General features: G+C 41.1%; 3 non-coding genes and 1 pseudogene across 3 annotated transcripts; 1 reads left to right on the top strand and 3 right to left on the bottom strand.

Annotated features, from left to right (window-relative positions):
• The first annotated feature begins 7,613 nt into the window (after positions 1-7,613).
• Positions 7,614-11,186, top strand: LOC144516120 (uncharacterized; annotated as a pseudogene).
• A 4,326-nt stretch (positions 11,187-15,512) lies between these two features.
• On the bottom strand, positions 15,513-15,584 carry trnac-gca (transfer RNA cysteine (anticodon GCA)). Its single transcript has one exon. It is a non-coding gene; the product is annotated as a tRNA-Cys (tRNA).
• A 1,348-nt stretch (positions 15,585-16,932) lies between these two features.
• Positions 16,933-17,004, bottom strand: trnac-gca (transfer RNA cysteine (anticodon GCA)). Its single transcript has one exon. It is a non-coding gene; the product is annotated as a tRNA-Cys (tRNA).
• A 1,383-nt stretch (positions 17,005-18,387) lies between these two features.
• Positions 18,388-18,459, bottom strand: trnac-gca (transfer RNA cysteine (anticodon GCA)). Its single transcript has one exon. It is a non-coding gene; the product is annotated as a tRNA-Cys (tRNA).
• Positions 18,460-18,662: the final 203 nt, after the last annotated feature.

Below are 18,662 nucleotides of genomic sequence, written 5' to 3'. Positions count from 1 at the left end.
ATAACGTTTTCAAAAATCTGCGGAATACTACGGAAGTGACGTAGTACGTACCGCTCGGCAGATAGGAAAGATAAAAATACATAATATTCGTATTATTGATGTTTTTGTCTAATGTTGTATTTGAGGATTTAAAGGTCCCATGGCATGAAAATTTCACTTCATGAGGTTTTTTAACATTAATATGAGTTCCCCCAGCCTGCCTATGGTCCCCCAGTGGCTAGAAATGGTGATAGGTGTAAACCGTGCCCTGGCTATCCTGCTCTGCCTTTGAGAAAATGAAAGCTCAGATGGGCCGATCAGGAATCTTGCTCCTTATGAGGTCATGAAGAGCAAGGTTACCTCCCCTTTCTCTGCTTTGCCCGCCCAAAGAATTTGGCCCACCCATGAGAGAGAGACATCATGGCATTCAAACGAGCAAAGTGGCAGTTGGTCAAGGCCACACCCCCACCCTCCACCTTACCCCCCCTCTCCTCCTCAATAGCTACAGACACAGAAATGGCACATACTAAGGAAAGCTCATTGTGGGACTGGCTCTAGTGGCTGTAATTCTGCACCAAGGCTGAATTTCAGGAAAGAGACTTCAGATACAGTATTAGGGGACCACTAAGGTCTATATAAAAGCATCCAAAGAGCACCATGTCATGGGACCTTTAAACAATAAAGATAACAATAATAATAAAATACAGTTTAATGTATTTGTCTCATGTACTGTTTGCGCGGTCGGCCGGCAGGCAGCAGCAATCTAAAATGGAATGAAGCCCATTCACGGCAGACAGCAGAAAAACCATAGACAGTAAGAGAAATGGACACAGCAACGCCATATACTTTGACGGAGACCAGTGAAGTCACTTTTCCAGTGATGGCTGAGCGTGCTGCGCAGCCTCAAACTGAGCTTGACGACGTAGATGTGACGTGAGCAACCTGTCTGAAAGTCTACTGGTAGCTGTGCCAAGAGAAATCTCAATCATTCCATATCTTGCAGAGACGGAGAGTGTAGGTATATGTAAGGAGATAACATAGGCACAGGCTAATTATTGCTAACTGAAATGCTAGTTAACATTAGTAATTAAACTTAAACAGCTAATGTAAGTCAAAACTGCCTGCAAGCTTCTCCTGACTATACGGTAATTTCTCTACTTTGCGACAGAAAGTCGCGTGGTTATGACACAATCGTTATTTTTTACAAAAACAGTTGCTACAGGGCCATAACGTGAGATACAAGTTAATGGAGCCTTTTATACATTGTCGTGTTTCTTAAGAAATAAACAATGGCCAAATAGAGTCTTTAAATGCTTCAGATGTAAAGTTATTCGCTGTCAAAGTGACGCCAAAATGAATGGGAGTCAATGGAATGCTAACGGAAGGTGATGGCTTGTTAGCCTAGAATCTCCCCATAGGAGGTATGCTTTCCGGATGCTTGCTTACCCCCTTAAGGAAAACAGGAGCCGAACAAGTCCACCCACACACCCCGGAAGAACTACAAGTACACTAGCTTTGTAACAGGTTCTGGGGCGCGTCTCTAGTGGCAGTTGTAGTTTTTTAAATATATTGGTATATTTATCATAAGTAGAAGTTGGCAGTGTAGAATTTTGGATACACCCCTGGGGTTTTTGGGGATGGGGAACACACTGGTGTCATCAGATTTTAAAAACTGAATTGTAAAATAGGTCAAAATAGCTCATTAACATATTTGACAGTGCTTACACTGATTATATATGTACATTGAAGCGATACTGGCATTAAAGACTTGCTGATCGCTGTCCGATTCTCTGATATTAATGCCTGCATTGCATTGTGGGATATCGGCTCTGTGCCCAGCTCGGCCTATATCGTATAGTGTTCTGTCTTACAGCATACTGTAATATTTCACCGGTAATAAGACCGAAATAATATTATTTAAATAAAGAAATTAATATCATGATAACATCTAAATAAATGTTGATAGATGTAGCGTTATAGTTTTAAAAATATCAATAAACAAAGCAATCCATCTTCCCTGGCAATAAGACCGAAATAATAACATTAAAAGAAATACATATAAACCATGATAAGATCTTGTTAATAAATGTTGATTAAAACAGCTGTTATGGGGCTAAAAATACCAATAATAGCAAAGCTGTATACAGCTTCTCTGCTGCAGCCCGACTGGCAGAAAGAATCGTGATTAAATTACGTGAAAGGGCCGTGTTCTTCCTTTCGTCTATATCCGACGGTGAGGGATTAACATGAATGTCTTCTGACGGATCCCCACATCCAAAAACAATGCAACTTGACGCCAGGGGATCTTGACCATGCGTCAGACATTTGACAAGTAGGGAGTAAGACTGTGTTGCTGGAGAAGAGGGAGACTTCTCTGGACTTCTCTCCTTTGGAGAAGCTGGAAGAGGGACTCGTGGATGAGAGGGAGGCTTCTCCACGAGTCGCTCTGGATGAAAAGGTTGACACTTTCCCAAATGATGTGACTGAGGATACATACAGAAAAGAGGAAACCCTGGTTCAAGACTCTGCCGTGGAGGATATGGAATATAAAGTGCAGTTTGGTGCATCCAGCCAGTCTCACATTAAACTGGAAGAGGGACTCATAGAGGAGAGGGAGGCTTCTCTAGATTTCACTTCCTCCGAGGAGCTGGAAGAGGGAATCATGGAAGAGAGTAAAACTTCTGCACAAGTCTCTCCGGATAAAGAGGTTGACACTTTGCCAAAAGATGTGACTGAGGACACATATAGAAAAGAGGAAACCCTGGTTGAAGACTCTGCCGTCCAGAATATGGACCAAAAAGTGCAGTTTAGTACATCCAGCCAGGCTCACCTTAGGCTGGAAGAGGAACTTCTGGAGAAGAGGGAGGCTTCTCTTAAGGTATTTTCTTCAGAGGAGCTGGATGAGGGACTCGTGGAGGAGAGGGAGGCTTCACCGAAGTCTCTCTTGAGGAGATGGCCATCATGTTAAGCCTTGCTGATCAGGATATATCTTCGGTCACACTGGAGACCAATGTGGCTGTGCACTTGGATGATTAGCTGGAAGTAATGCAACAGGAAGAAGTGGGGTTACAGTATATGAGACACAGGACTTCCTGGTTCAGGACTGTGATGATAAGAACAAGCAGAAGAAGGGAGTGTGTACCTTTTTCTGTGGTTTCCAGAAGATGATGTCCAAGATGACATGTTGCTTTCGTGTTTCCACTAAGCAATACATCACAGCACTCCCTCTGTAATAATATTGTTAAATACATTAAATAAAAACTGTTGATTTTGAGTCGCCTAAGTCGTTTATGTGTCAATTTTGAGTAGTTATCTATTCAGCATGCCTCATGAATGCATATGAAAACAAGTTAAATGTTTCACAAATGGACATCTGTGTCCAAAAGAATTCACTAATTTTCAACATGAATTCCAAAAACCTCAATATACATGAAACATATATACAGTTGGTTTGATTCAGGTAGCATCTTTAAAAGTAATTTCCTACTATTCAGTCAGCATTCCATTCCCTTGCTTACATACTATATGCAACTACAAATTCAGCTCACTGTACTGGACAGTAGATGTATTCATGTTTTGTATTTTTAATACATTTTAGCACTGTATTTTAGTCAGCTAAACACTTCTCTGGTTTGAATGGCCTACATTGCCACAAGGTTTGGATTACACAAGACTTCACACTGTTTGTGTCTGGGTAGGTTCACAGGTTGAGATCTTCTATCACAGTTTGGGGTCAGTCTCAGGGGCGTTTCTAGGACTTGAGGACGTTCAGGGCTTAGCCCAGACCCATTTAAAAAAACTGAATGTAAATGTAAAACAGTTGCCCAGTTTGTTGTTGTATATGGCACAAACATTTGGCCTAACATTCGGCTGGCTTTGCAACTCAAAGGCAAAGGTTTGTTTCCAGGTTTGTGTTTTTTTTAGCATTAAACACTTAAAATGTCCTGCATTCTGGTAAATATTTCTGTACCTATGTTCAGAGGTGTCAAAAGTATTCATGTTCATTACTCAAGTAGAAGTATAGATACTAGGGTTTAAAAATACTTCTGTAGAAGTTGAAGTAACAACTCAAGCTTTTTATTCAAGTAAAAGTATAAAAGTACTGGTTTCAAAACTACTTAAAGTATAAAAGTAAAAGTAATGTAAGGGGGAAAAAATGCCATTAAGGACAAAAGCTTAGGCCGTGCCACAGGGGCCTATAGTGCACTACCCCACCTCCACAAAAAAACATTTTTCTAAAGGCCATAATGACTATAATGTTATATTAAAATGTTAATGTTGAAAAATTTGTTTCAGCTACATTTATGCCCACTGAAAATTAACGCATTTTAGTACAATGCAAATACATTAAAGAACCATATATGTTTAGGCCCACTACTGAGCATTTACATGTGTTTCACAGAGTGGAAGAAATTATGACTAGTTGCGTATAAGTATTGTAATTAGCTTGTGGTACTTGGGTGCGCAGAGCTTGCAGCGCATTCGAAAGGAGTTGTTTTTGCATCCAACCATTTCGAAAAATTCTTACAGGTATGGGATGTAGAAGGGTTGGCTGGTCTTCCTGGCTACCAACCTTGAGTCACGGACATCTTTGTACTAGGCTACAAATGTCTGCTATTTCCTTGCTGGAGTGTAACGTGATTTGTGTCATGTGCAGGTGTGATGGATCGCGTACAAACCAATAAGGTGTCGGAATGGTATATGTTTATACTTCTCATCCAACCACAATCAAATTCATTCGATGGCACAATTTATCTGGATAGGTTTTTGTTTTTTGTGGGGTTTTTTGTGGTTTTTTGAACGATGACAAGCCGGAATGAAAACAAGCCGAACTGAAATAGGAGTAACAAGGCTATTTTTAAAATGTAAGGAGTAGAAAGTACAGATAATTGCGTGAAAATGTAAGGAGTAGAAGTAAAAAGTCTGCTGTAAAATAATTACTCCAGGAAAGTATAGATACCCAGTAAGTAAGGTAATAAAGTATTTGTACTTCGATACTTGACACCTCTGTCTACGTTTGTATTTCTACCTTTTTCTACATCAATTTATGCTGGAAATATCTTTGTTTATGTAAAAGAACGACATTTCAAAATATAAAAACATAGTGGAATATAATGCAGTAAGGCTCTCAGGCATTCAGTATTACTTTTCAAATATTTATTCTCCTGTAGATTAACTTTTCTCACTTAATGTTATCTCTGCTGAGTCAACACATCTTTTGTTAATGAAGTAACCCCTTTAAATGTGCATGTGGCACTTATTTATGAGAATGATACATAAATTAATTTTAATTCATGAATAAACCCCTGGACTGTAATATTTCAGATGTGTTTCAGCAAGATTCCTGCTCATGTTCTAAACATTCTGCACATTCAAAATATCATCCCATCTGTGTCCTCTGGCTTTGGGGAGTTGTGACATTTAAAAAAAATAAAGTTATATTATTACAAGAATCAAGTCAAAATATTTCAGGAAATAATCCACCTGCACCGTAGTTTGCTGTGCATTACGTTATCACTCTGCTGATATGTTAGATCTCTGGTCTCTGAATGAGATAAAGTTTAGGGAAGCAGCTGAACGCTGCCTTACATCGGAGGTGGAAAACCAAAACTACAGCAGAAATACATGTACTATAAGCATGACACATCTGCCGCAGCATGTCCACAGCAGAGCGCATCCATTATGATTACCTAAAGCTGCACAGACCACAGAAGCCGCTCTGCTCATCTCTATTTTTGAGCCTGAACCATTGACTGTAAACGTCACGTTAAGGTCAAAGAACTTCAGACAAAATGTAGCAATATTATTATATATACACTTAAAATTACTTTCGGGGCTAAAGCCTCGGAAAAATTACTTGGCGACGCCGATGCCTGTGCCCAAATCTGAGTACAAGTTTTCATGACTTTTTTTCCAGTATCCAAAACGCTCAATGGTGTTTTTTGCATCCAACGGCACCTTCCAGGCAGCTAACCCTAACCTTAACCCTAAACATAACCATTGCCGCGCTGCCTAGGCGGAGACGTTGGGGGCAAAAAACACCAAAGACCATCCAAAACTCTTCTCCTGTATGAAAGGCAGCTAACTTAAAGCGTAACCGTAGGGCTTGTTTTTTCCAGCCGCTACCACCTCGGCAGTCAAAACGAGTTGATATCCGAATGCGAATGAACGGACTCCAGATGAGGCTCCTTTTTAAACTACAAGGTCAATATTGTTATAACGACAAAACAAGAAATAATCCGTGCATTTATATGGAACTAAGCTTTAGGAGCTTTCCATCTTTACTCTCCTCCCTGTTATGTTGCATTCGGAAATCGATTGTTTTTGACTGATAAAATGGCTGCGGCCGGAAACAACAAGACCTACAGTGAGTTGTTTAAAACCTTTCTTTTTAATAAACTCTGGGTACACAAACAATGTTGTCAATGCTTTCGTTAAGGTGTAGAGCCCCTGGTGATACTTCGAGTAAAGTTTCATGTTGTGTCGAGCCTTCTTAGTGTTTTAAAAATAGCTATTTTGAGGCTAGCACAAAAGTGCCCCTAGCACTCCCATTCAAAAGGCCATTTGACCGAAAAACGAAAATACGATAAATCTTAAAAGTGGCGATTCCGTCCTAAATATGCTTTTAAACGAAAGTTTGACTTGGGTACATTCACAAAAAGACCCTAGGTTTCATTTTGGCGAGAGTTACGCTTTAAGTTGGTATTTTCATCTTCCATAGAGCACATCTTGTGCGGTCAACCTAAGTTCATGTTAAAATAATTAACCTGCTGTGCAGGGCGTCAAGCAGGACCACGGCAGCAGCTGCTGCCACAATCCAGGTGCCACCACAATCCAAGGAGAGAAGAGAAGAGAGGCGCTCAGTGTGTCATAGGAAGTCCTCCAGCAGTCTAAACCTAAAGCAGGTTAAATAAGTGCTGGTCCGTTTTGTGGGCGTTAAAGGATATATCCTGATCAATGATAACTCCAAGATTCCTTCCAGTGCTGCTACAAGTTAATAAGAGCCCCATGCTTGAAGGTGGGAATCAAACACAACCAATTTATTCTTATTTTCCAGTATCAACAACTCATCTTGTGTATGAAAGGTAACTAAAAGTCAAGTAATTCATTATTCTCATATTTATAAAGTGAACAGTGAAGGAGTGAATCTGAGCACTGACCTGCACAACCAGCTGTTATTACAACATATACAAAAATAATCACAGACAACTGCTCTTTAAAGTATAATAGAATGTATTTACCTTTAGTAATACCGATAATAAATAATTCTTTAATTAATACACATCTATTATCCTGCTACAACTATAACAAAGGCAAAACAAGCAAGCCTGTGGTGTGTAGTTGTATGTGTGTGTGTGTGTGTGTGTGTGCGTGTGTGCGTGTGTGTGTGTGTGTGTGTGTGTGTGTGTGTGTGTGTGTGTGCGTATGTGTGTGTGTGAATGAATGAAATGAATGAATGAGGAAGAGGGAGGAAAGAGATAGAAAGGGAGGAAGATGGCTGTTGATCATGTGGGTGGCTAAGCCACGCGAGTGTCCAAGATGGCGGAGGAAGCCACAAGACTTAAAATTGAGACTCTTTGAAATTGAACCATTGTTGCAGACAGAGTAAACAAAATGGCTAATGTGGCATCAAGATGACGTGGAGTGGAGCTGAGCTGAGCTTCCAATGGAAAGCCAGTATCTGGATTAAAATGAAAGGTAACACCTAGGTATGAACCTCAATGGGGTTTTTGGCACCTGTAGCTTGGACAGGCTGTTTTTTCTACATGTAGGCCTTTCCTTTGTTAAAGGAGGCCCATGGCAGCACAGTGTTCTTTGTTTAAAAAGCTAACATTGTTCAGGTTTCAAAAGTCCTCCATTTGGTCTAAAGAGTGGGGTGTAGGCCACGATGGTCCCTTTCTCTCTTACAACATGCTGACGTTTACGGTAAGCGTATTGTGTCACTTCCGGTGTTCCTGTGTTACAGACGCTAGTTTGTTGCTCCAGCAAAACTTACTCAACTCTGCTTTATTGTTTAAATTAGTGGCTATTTGCCTGGATTGCATTTAAATTACACTAGTTATATTCAAGCACTCATACTTCTCTTACAGCGACTGCCTCACTGATCTCACAATTGTTAAAACGCTGTTAGCTACTTTAGCTTAGCCATTAGCAATGGCTAATTCCTCTCCCTCTCCTACTCTCTCCTGCTCTGTGTGTCAGATGTTTAGCTATTCCTCTGCCTCCTTTAGTAATAATGATACATGTAATAAATGTAGTTTATTCGCTGCTCTGGAGGCGAGGCTTAGTGAGTTAGAGGCACGGCTCCACACCATGGAATCAAAATCGTATGCTTCCGTAGCTAGCCAGCGTAGGGTGACTAGACGTCCCCGGTTTCCGGGGACAGTCCCCGGTTTCGGTGACCTGTCCCCGGCTGGAGCTGTCCCCGGAAATGTCCCCGGTTTTCACTGTGACTGACGAAATTGGAATGAAAGAAAGAAAACACGACCAAACGTATAGTCGTGCTGACTCGCGCACCCTACACGCGCAAACTCAAGCCAGAGCAAGCACTGCTCAGAGCTCAGAGATGTTCTAGAATGCCCATATTTTACGATGCTAAAATGACTGTTTATTTACATGGAGTCTGGTGGGTTTAGTGAACGCAATTTCGTATACTTTTTATTTTTAAAAAAAAGGATTTAACAGAAAGGTTGACCTCCTTAGAAATCCTTTCCATAATGTTGTCAGACACTTAGAATATTAATCTGAGCCTGTCAGCAGCAAAACAAGCACTTTTATGAACGTAAATACAAGCTGGATAATTACCCTACTAATTTACATTGTAGCTTGTTTTGCCGTTGCTGACTGTAGCAATCTCATTGGACCAATGCCAAAGGAAAATATTTCCTCAGTAGTTTTAATTGTATCTGATACTCAATGAGCTGTTGCAGAAACAAGCCCAGCGTGAAGCAATAAAGCAAAAGCTGTCAGATAAACATGCAATAAACATAAACATTACAACATTTCCCTCTGAGGTGTAGTGGAGTACAAGTATGAAGTAGCAGCAGGGGCGATTCTAGGCTCAGCCCCTAATGAGAATGTGACACGGATATAGTGCATGCAAAAGTGTTAATCTCCGCCATGAAATTACCAACTTCTTCACAACCGCACTCCTGCTCTCCCTCTGACAGATAGAGACTCAGCCAAAGGCGTGAGTCTGGCACAACCACCTCAAACAGAATCTAAGCTTTCCAATGATATTAGCGCCAGTTGCTGTGACAAATGGTTTGCGAGAAAATTAACATTGAACTTACATGAAATTTTATCATATTTGTATTCTGCATAAATCTCTGCACACCATTACTCTCTGTGAAATATTTCACAAACTCTTCACTCAACACATAACCTGACTCCGCCAGATGGATTGCTTTGCATTTGCTCGGCATATCCATTTGAGAACTTTCCGTTGGAGAACTTTTGGGAAGAGGCGAAAATGCTGGTTAGCTGATTGGATAAACTATCTGTCTATCACAACCTATGATGGTGATAGAAGGGCCAAATCAACCAATCAGATCAACGATATATCAAACTCTTGCCGAAACTGGCAATGTCGGGAGAAGAACAAAAACATCTTTTCCTCCAAGAAAAGCCTCCAGTGCCGTTTTTTGCTCTTCTTTCAATGAAGGAATACTTTCTAATTTGGATAAAACTACGCTCATCTCATCCATGGAAGCTGCCATGTTGTTTAGACTGAACAGTCACTTCTCGTTGCGTCACACCTAAACCCGCCTCAAAACCAACGCTGATTGGTCGGTCGGCTCCAAATTTTTTCTGTCTCAAGATGCCAGACTGATCTGCGAGTGGAAAACTGGAGCTCGCGAGATCAGGACGGTCTCACGAGGCTACTCAACACATGCATCGGTACAACAAGCGGTTCCCGGGTAATCTGGTTTTGAAATTGCAACAAAATTTCTACATGGTCTCCAACTGTGGGCCAAAATTATAATGTATTCTTATGTAAACTATTTATGTCAGCACAGACATTTTTGTAAATTGCTTAGCCAGTGTATCCCACCATAATGGTTATTATATTGCCAGATTCCAGACAATCCCATTTACTTATATATCCCACTTACAAATATGAATATATATTTATACTGGTATGCTTCCTAGTGACATTAATGCAAAAATATGAAGAAAACACTATCCAACCTGTGTGTGCATGGTTAAAATTATGAAGTGCAAAATAGTTCAGGCTATAGCACAAATATTTCCATCCATAGATAAGAATAATCAAGTCTTACCTCTGAATTTCTTTTCAAAGTGCACCAGATTGATGCATTTAAACATTAAAATAGACATTTTCTTACAGGGGAGCATGCCCATGGACCCCCCTAGGGGGGCTTGTACCCCAATGCAGCTCTAGGTCTAGTGACAACCCTGAGGCAGTGTCCCCGTTTTAAGTTTTACAAAGATAAAAACATTACCTGATTTGGAGGTATTTACGCTTCTGAGTTGAAAATGTCCCCGGATTTTGTCTCAGAAATCTGGTCACCTTAAGCCAGCGCACCGTAGCTGGTGCGAGTCAACATACTGTAGCTTCTGTTAGCAGTCCCCCGGCAGACCCCGAGCAGCCAGGCAAGTGGGTGACTGTCTGAGGGAAGCATAGCGTTAGTTCTAAACCAGGGAGTGCACATGGCTGCGGTCGCTCTAAACCGGAACATCTTCGCTTTTCTAACAGTTTCTCCCTACTCAGTGATACACCCACTCAGAAGCCAACTCTGGTTATTGGGAGCTCTATACTGCAATAAGTGAGGCTGGCGGCTCCAGCGGCTGCGGTCGTGTGCGTCCCTGGGGCCAGAGCGGGCGATATAGAATCCCATCTAAAGCTGCTGGCTAAAAATAACCCTAAATACAGTAAGATCATACTTCACGTAGGTGGTAATGATACCCGATTACGTAAATCGGAGATCACTAAAATTAATGTTAAGTCACTTTGTGCATATGCAAAGTCAATGTCGGACTCAGTGGTTTTCTCTGCACCCCTGTCAAACCTGATCAGTGATGAAATGTACAGCCGCATGTCATCCTTCAACCGCTGGTTGTCGGAATGGTGCCCAGCTAATTATGTGGGCTATGTGAATAACTGGAGGGCGTTCTGGGGAAAGCCTGGTCTGATTAAGAGAGACGGCATTCATCCCACTTGGGACAGAGCCCCTCTCATATAAAAAAATCTGACCGAGTTTATTATCGGTCATAAACCATGACAACCCAAGTTTGATATTAGTAATCAGAGGTGCAGTGCAATGCGCTCCTCTGTGCTTCTGTTGGAGCAGTCACCCACTCATAGTCTAATAACCACGGTGTCTGTCCCCCGACTCAGCTCGGTTAAATCAAAGGAAAAAAAAAAAGGGGTATACTTACAACCTAATTGGAATTAAAACAACCACTGCAATGATAGAACAGAATAGAAAAATTAGATGTGGACTCTTAAATATTAGATCTCTGTCTTCTAAAGCAATATTGGTAAACGATTTGATATCAGATAATCAAATTGATCTATTCTGTCTTACCAAAACCTGGCTGGGCCATGAAGAATATGTTAGTCTAAATGAAGCCTCTCCTCCCAGTCATAATAATACTCAAATTCTTAGAGGCTCAGGCCAAGGAGGGGGAGTTGCAGCCATATTTGACTCAAGCCTGTTAATTAATCCTAAACCTGAACTAAATTATACCTGGTTTGAAAGCCTTGCTCTTAATCTTCAACATCCAACACGGAAAACATTACAGCCAATTATATTCGTTGTTATTTACCGAGCTCCAGGTCCGTATTCTGAATTTTTATCTGAATTCTCAGAGTTTTTATCATGTGTAGTCCTTACTAATACTAAGTACTTATTGTAGGTGATTTTAATATTCATGTGGACGTTGACAGCAATAGCCTTAGTACAGCTTTCAACTCATTATTAGATTCAATTGGTTTCAGTCAGAGTGTGCATAAGGCCACAATGTTTTAACCACACCCTCGACCTTGTGCTGGCATATGGCGCTGAAATTGAGGATTTAATAATATTTCCGCAGAATCCTGTATTATCAGACCATCTTTTAATAACTTTAGAATTCTTACTACCCGACTATACGAAATTATATAAAAGCTTCTACGCTAGATGCCTATCTGACAGTGCTATAGCTAAATTTAAGGAAGATATTCCAACAGCATTTAACTCAATGTCATGCCTTAATATAACAGAGGACCTTTATGTTAACTTTAGTCCCTCCCAAATTGATAAATTTGTAGACGGTGCTATGGCCTGCTTAGCAAAAGAGCAAAAAGAAACTAGCACCTTGGTATAACTCCCAAACTCGCAAATTAAAACAAATCTCGCAAAAACTTAAATGTAAATGTAAATGGCGTTCCACCAAACTGAAAGAATCTCATTTAGATTGGCAAGACCTATAGTAAGGCCCTCAGAAATGCCAGATCAAACTATTACTCATCACTAATACAAGAAAATAAGAACAACCCAAGGTTTCTTTGCAGCACTGTAGCCAGGCTGGCAGAGAGTCACAGCTCTATTCAGCCATCTATTCCTATAGCTGAGTAGTGACGAATTCATGAGCTTCTTTAATAACATTGAAACAATTAGAGATAAAATTCATCACCTTTTGCCCTCAACTTCTAACGGTTCACCTTTAAACGCAGGACTACTAGAAAGAACGCAAGACCTGACATATACTTTGACTGCTTTTATCCTAAAGACCTTCAACAATTAATGTTAAAAGTCTCTTCAGCTAAGCCATCTACCTGTCTCTCTCTATCCCAACGAGGCTACTTAAAGAAGCGTTACCCATGGTTAACACTTCATTACTAGATATGATCAATATGTCTTTATTAACAGATTATGTACCGCAGTCATTTAAAGTCTTAGCCAACTATAGACCTATATCTAACCTTCCCTTTCTCCCCAAGATCCTTGAGAAGGTAGTCCCTAATCAGTTATGTGATTTGACTGACTTTCAGTCAGGATTTAGAAAGCATCATAGCACAGAGACAGCACTTGTGAAAATTACTAACGACCTTCTAACTGCTGCTGACAAAGAACTTGTTTCCATACTTGTCTTATTAGATCTTAGTGCTGCATTCGACACGATTGACTATACTATCCTGTTACAGAGATTGGAACATTTAGTTGGCATTAAAGGAATCACACTAAGCTGGTTTAAGTCCTATTTCTCTGATCGATCGCAATTTGTTAATGTTAACGATAAATCCTCCAAGTACGTAGTAAGTAGTACTCAATTAACTTTCACTTTCATGCAGATGACAACCAATTATACTTGTCATTCAAGCCAGACAAAACCATTAAGTTAGCTAAACTTAAAAAATGCATTAAAGTTATATGACCTACAATTTTCTGATGTTAAACTCAAACAAAACTGAAGTTATTGTGCTGGGCCCCAAACACCTTCGAACTTCATTACCTAAAGATATAGCTACCCTGGATGGCATTGCCCTGGCCTCCAGCACTACTGTCAGAAATCAGAGTTATTTTTGATCAGGATATATCCTTTAACGCCCATCTAAAACAAACTTCAAGAACAGCCTTTTTTCATCTTCGTAACATTGCCAAAATTAGTAACAGCCTGTCTCAAAACAATGCTGAAAAACTAGTCCAAGCATTCGTTACTTCCAGGCTGGACTACTGTAATTCCTTACTAGGTTGCTCAAATAAATCCCTTAAGACTCTCCAGCTGATCCAGAATGCTGCAGCGCGTGTTCTGACAAGAAAGAAAAGAGATCATATATCTCCTGTATTAGCTTCTCTGCATTGGCTTCCTGTTAAATCCAGGATTGAATTTAAAATCCTTCTCCTGACCTACAAAGCTCTAAATGGTCTAGCACCATCATATCTAGAAGAGCTATTAGGCCTAGTACCTTATTGTCCCACTAGGGCACTACGCTCCCAGAATTTAGAGTGACTTGTAGTTCCTAGAGTCTCTAAGGGTAGGATGGGAGCCAGAGCCTTCAGCTATCCGGCTCCTCTCCTGTGGAACCAGCTCTCAGTCTGGGTTCTGGGGGCAGACATCGTCACCACATTTAAGAATGAACTGAAAACCCTCATCTTTGATAAAGCTTATAGTTAGGGAGTGAGGAGTTGCAGTGTCCGCCTAGCCTGGCCCACCTGCTTCTCTTCATAGTCGTCAGATTCATCTACCATATAATCAATAATATAATAAAAGTAGAGGGAGGCAGGCCAGTACAGCCCGATCCAGTTGGGGAGAGTTCTAGCCCGACCAGGGTCCTCTCCTTAACCTGTCTATCTTAGTTATGCAGTTATAGTTCTAGACTGCCGGGGGACTTCGTTCCTTCCTTTTACACACTGAGCTGCTCTCTCCTCTCTCTTTCCATTTGTGTGAATCCTTGTCCCAGAAATGCTTGTTACTATTCTAGCTCTGGGGAGTTTACTCCCCGGAGTCTTTATGTCAAAGCTTCTACCTACACTTGTATGGATCACGCATCTGCCTTACCTTTAAGGCTATTACTTGTTGAACTTACATGGACCATGTTTCTGCCCTATTCCAGTTTGCTCACCCATGCACAATCTATACAAGTTGAGTAAGACCTCAATGCTTGAAGGTGGGACTCAAACACAATTATAAAGGTAACAGCCTGCACATGTCATTTGCGTAGGGGGCACCCAGATTTGAACTGGGGACCTCTTGATCTGTTGATCGTGGTGGGCAGTCATCTGACACAACCGGTTGGGAGAGAGATACATCAATACGACTCAGAGGAATATTAGCAGTGTGTATAATGAAATTACATGATTAACATTGCTAATTATAGTTAACAGTAAAGGTAGTAGAGCTATTACTAATAAAAGTAGTACTAGTAGTGCACGGCGTAGCAGGGCGTCAAGCAGGACCACGGCAGCGGCTGCTTCCACGATTCAGGTGTCACCACAATCCAAGAATTCTGAGAGGGGAGAAAGCACAAGGACTACGGGCAAGAAGCTCAGTTAGATACATGCATTAATGGGTCATGATCACACACAGATGGAGAGAAGGAGGAGCAGAGAAGAGCTCAGTGTGTCATAAGAAGTCTATACCTTTAGCAGCATAACTAAGGGCTGGTCCATTGTGTGGGCATTAAAGCATATATCCTGAGTTAAGATAGTTCAGAGATTCCTTACAGTGCTGCTGAAAGCCAGGGCAACACCAACCAAAGTAACTATATCTTTAGATAATAAATGTTGGAGGTGTTTGGGGTAATCTTTGTCTGAGTTTACTATTATGAACTTGTAGGTCATCCAAACATGGTCCACAAAACTATCCTGCTTTGCTCAATGCTTCTACCTACACTTTTGTGGATCATGCTTCTGCCTTACCTTTAAGCTATTACTTGTTGAACTTACATGGACCATGTTTCTGCCCTATTCCAGTTTGCTCACCCACGCACACTCTATACAAGTTAGCAAGACCTCAATGCTTGAAGGTGGGAATCAAACACAACCACAATTATAAAGTTAAAAGCCTGCACACTGGATCTGTGTAGGGGGCACCCAGATTTGAACTGGGGACCTCTTGATCTGCAGTCAAATGCTCTACCACTGAGCTATACCCCCCCATACTGTATGCTGAATATGCTTATTGTGCAGCAAAACAATGGCTGGTCCTCCACCGTGTTGTTAAAATCACGGTCTGTGCCCACCTCCGATTAAAAGTTTTCATGACCTTTTTCAAGTATCCAAAACTCATCTCCTGTATGAAAGGCATCTAAAAGAAGTACACATTTTCATCATCAATAAAGGCACATCTGAATGAATGTTAATTACAATGGATTTCAACACTTAGGGCAGAATGGTAGTCCACACAATGTCCTGCATAGCTCAAAGCGTCGACATATGTGTACTTATGTGGACCATGTTTCTGCCCTAGCCGGATTTTGCTCACCTACGTGAACTCCAAACCAGTATTTATAATGTCAAATCATAAAATAAGTTATCTCAGGACATTTTACAGATAGTGAAGGTCAAGACCACACTCTGTAATTGACAGAAACCCAACAATTCCCACAACAGCATGCATTTGGTGCGACAGCTATGAGGAAAAATATCTTTTTAACAGGCAGAAACCTCAGACTGAAACTGGCTCGTGGTGGGCAGTCATCTGACACGACCGGTTGGGAGAGAGATACATCAATACGACTCAGAGGAATATTAGCAGTGTGTATAATGAAATTACATGATGAACATTGCTAATTATAGTTAACAGTAAAGGTAGTAGAGCTATTACTAATAAAAGTAGTACTAGTAGTGCACGGCGTAGCAGGGCGTCAAGCAGGACCACGGCAGCGGCTGCTTCCACGATTCAGGTGTCACCACAATCCAAGAATTCTGAGAGGGGAGAAAGCACAAGGACTACGGGCAAGAAGCTCAGTTAGATACATGCATTAATGGGTCATGATCACACACAGATGGAGAGAAGGAGGAGCAGAGAAGAGCTCAGTGTGTCATAAGAAGTCTATACCTTTAGCAGCATAACTAAGGGCTGGTCCATTGTGTGGGCATTAAAGCATATATCCTGAGTTAAGATAGTTCAGAGATTCCTTACAGTGCTGCTGAAAGCCAGGGCAACACCAACCAAAGTAACTATATCTTTAGATAATAAACGTTGGAGGTGTTTGGGGTAATCTTTGTCTGAGTTTACTATGAGGAACTTGTAGGTCATCCAAACATGGTCCACAAAACTATCCTGCTTTGCTCAATGCTTCTACCTACACTTTTGTGGATCATGCTTCTGCCTTACCTTTAAGCTATTACTTGTTGAACTTACATGGACCATGTTTCTGCCCTATTCCAGTTTGCTCACCCACGCACACTCTATACAAGTTAGCAAGACCTCAATGCTTGAAGGTGGGAATCAAACACAACCACAATTATAAAGATAACAGCCTGCACACTACACCTGTGTAGGGGGCACCCAGATTTGAACTGGGGACCTCTTGATCTGCAGTCAAATGCTCTACCACTGAGCTATACCCCCACATACTGTATGCTGAATATGCTTATTGTGCAGCAAAACAATGGCTGGTCCTCCACCGTGTTGTTAAAATCACGGTCTGTGCCCACCTCCGATTAAAAGTTTTCATGACCTTTTTCAAGTATCCAAAACTCATCTCCTGTATGAAAGGCATCTAAAAGAAGTACACATTTTCATCATCAATAAAGGCACATCTGAATGAATGTTAATTACAATGGATTTCAACACTTAGGGCAGAATGGTAGTCCACACAATGTCCTGCATAGCTCAAAGCGTCGACATATGTGTACTTATGTGGACCATGTTTCTGCCCTAGCCGGATTTTGCTCACCTACGTGAACTCCAAACCAGTATTTATAATGTCAAATCATAAAATAAGTTATCTCAGGACATTTTACAGATAGTGAAGGTCAAAACCACACTCTGTAATTGACAGAAACCCAACAATTCCCACAACAGCATGCATTTGGTGCGACAGCTATGAGGAAAAATATCTTTTTAACAGGCAGAAACCTCAGACTGAAACTGGCTCGTGGTGGGCAGTCATCTGACACGACCGGTTGGGAGAGAGATCGTGGTGGGCAGTCATCTGACACGACCGGTTGGGAGAGAGATACATCAATACGACTCAGAGGAATATTAGCAGTGTGTATAATGAAATTACATGATGAACATTGCTAATTATAGTTAACAGTAAAGGTAGTAGAGCTATTACTAATAAAAGTAGTACTAGTAGTGCACGGCGTAGCAGGGCGTCAAGCAGGACCACGGCAGCGGCTGCTTCCACGATTCAGGTGTCACCACAATCCAAGAATTCTGAGAGGGGAGAAAGCACAAGGACTACGGGCAAGAAGCTCAGTTAGATACATGCATTAATGGGTCATGATCACACACAGATGGAGAGAAGGAGGAGCAGAGAAGAGCTCAGTGTGTCATAAGAAGTCTATACCTTTAGCAGCATAACTAAGGGCTGGTCCATTGTGTGGGCATTAAAGCATATATCCTGAGTTAAGATAGTTCAGAGATTCCTTACAGTGCTGCTGAAAGCCAGGGCAACACCAACCAAAGTAACTATATCTTTAGATAATAAATGTTGGAGGTGTTTGGGGTAATCTTTGTCTGAGTTTACTATGAGGAACTTGTAGGTCATCCAAACATGGTCCACAAAACCATCCTGCTTGCTCAAAGCTTCTACCTACACTTTTGTGGATCATGCTTCTGCCTTACCTTTAAGCTATTACTTGTTGAACTTACATGGACCATGTTTCTGCCCTATTCCAGTTTGCTCACCCACGTACACTCTATACAAGTTAGCAAGACCTCAATGCTTGAAGGTGGGAATCAAACACAACCACAAAGTTAAAAGCCTGCACAGTGGATCTGTGTAGGGGGCACCCAGATTTGAACTGAGGACCTCTTGATCTGCAGTCAAATGCTCTACCACTGAGCTATACCCCCACATACTGTATGCTGAATATGCTTATTGTGCAGCAAAACAATGGCTGGTCCTCCACCGTGTTGTTAAAATCACGGTCTGTGCCCACACTGATTAAAAGTTTTCATGACCTTTTTCAAGTATCCAAAACTCATCTCCTGTATGAAAGGCAGATAAAAGAAGTACTCATTTTCATCTTCAATAAACTTTTACCTATTGGCGTAAA

The sequence above is a fragment of the Sander vitreus genome, chromosome 4 (genome assembly GCF_031162955.1).
Source record: "Sander vitreus isolate 19-12246 chromosome 4, sanVit1, whole genome shotgun sequence".
Classification (NCBI taxonomy): domain Eukaryota; kingdom Metazoa; phylum Chordata; class Actinopteri; order Perciformes; family Percidae; genus Sander; species Sander vitreus.
The sequence above is the reverse complement of the archived record's forward strand: the minus strand, read 5'-3'. Positions and strand labels throughout refer to the sequence as shown.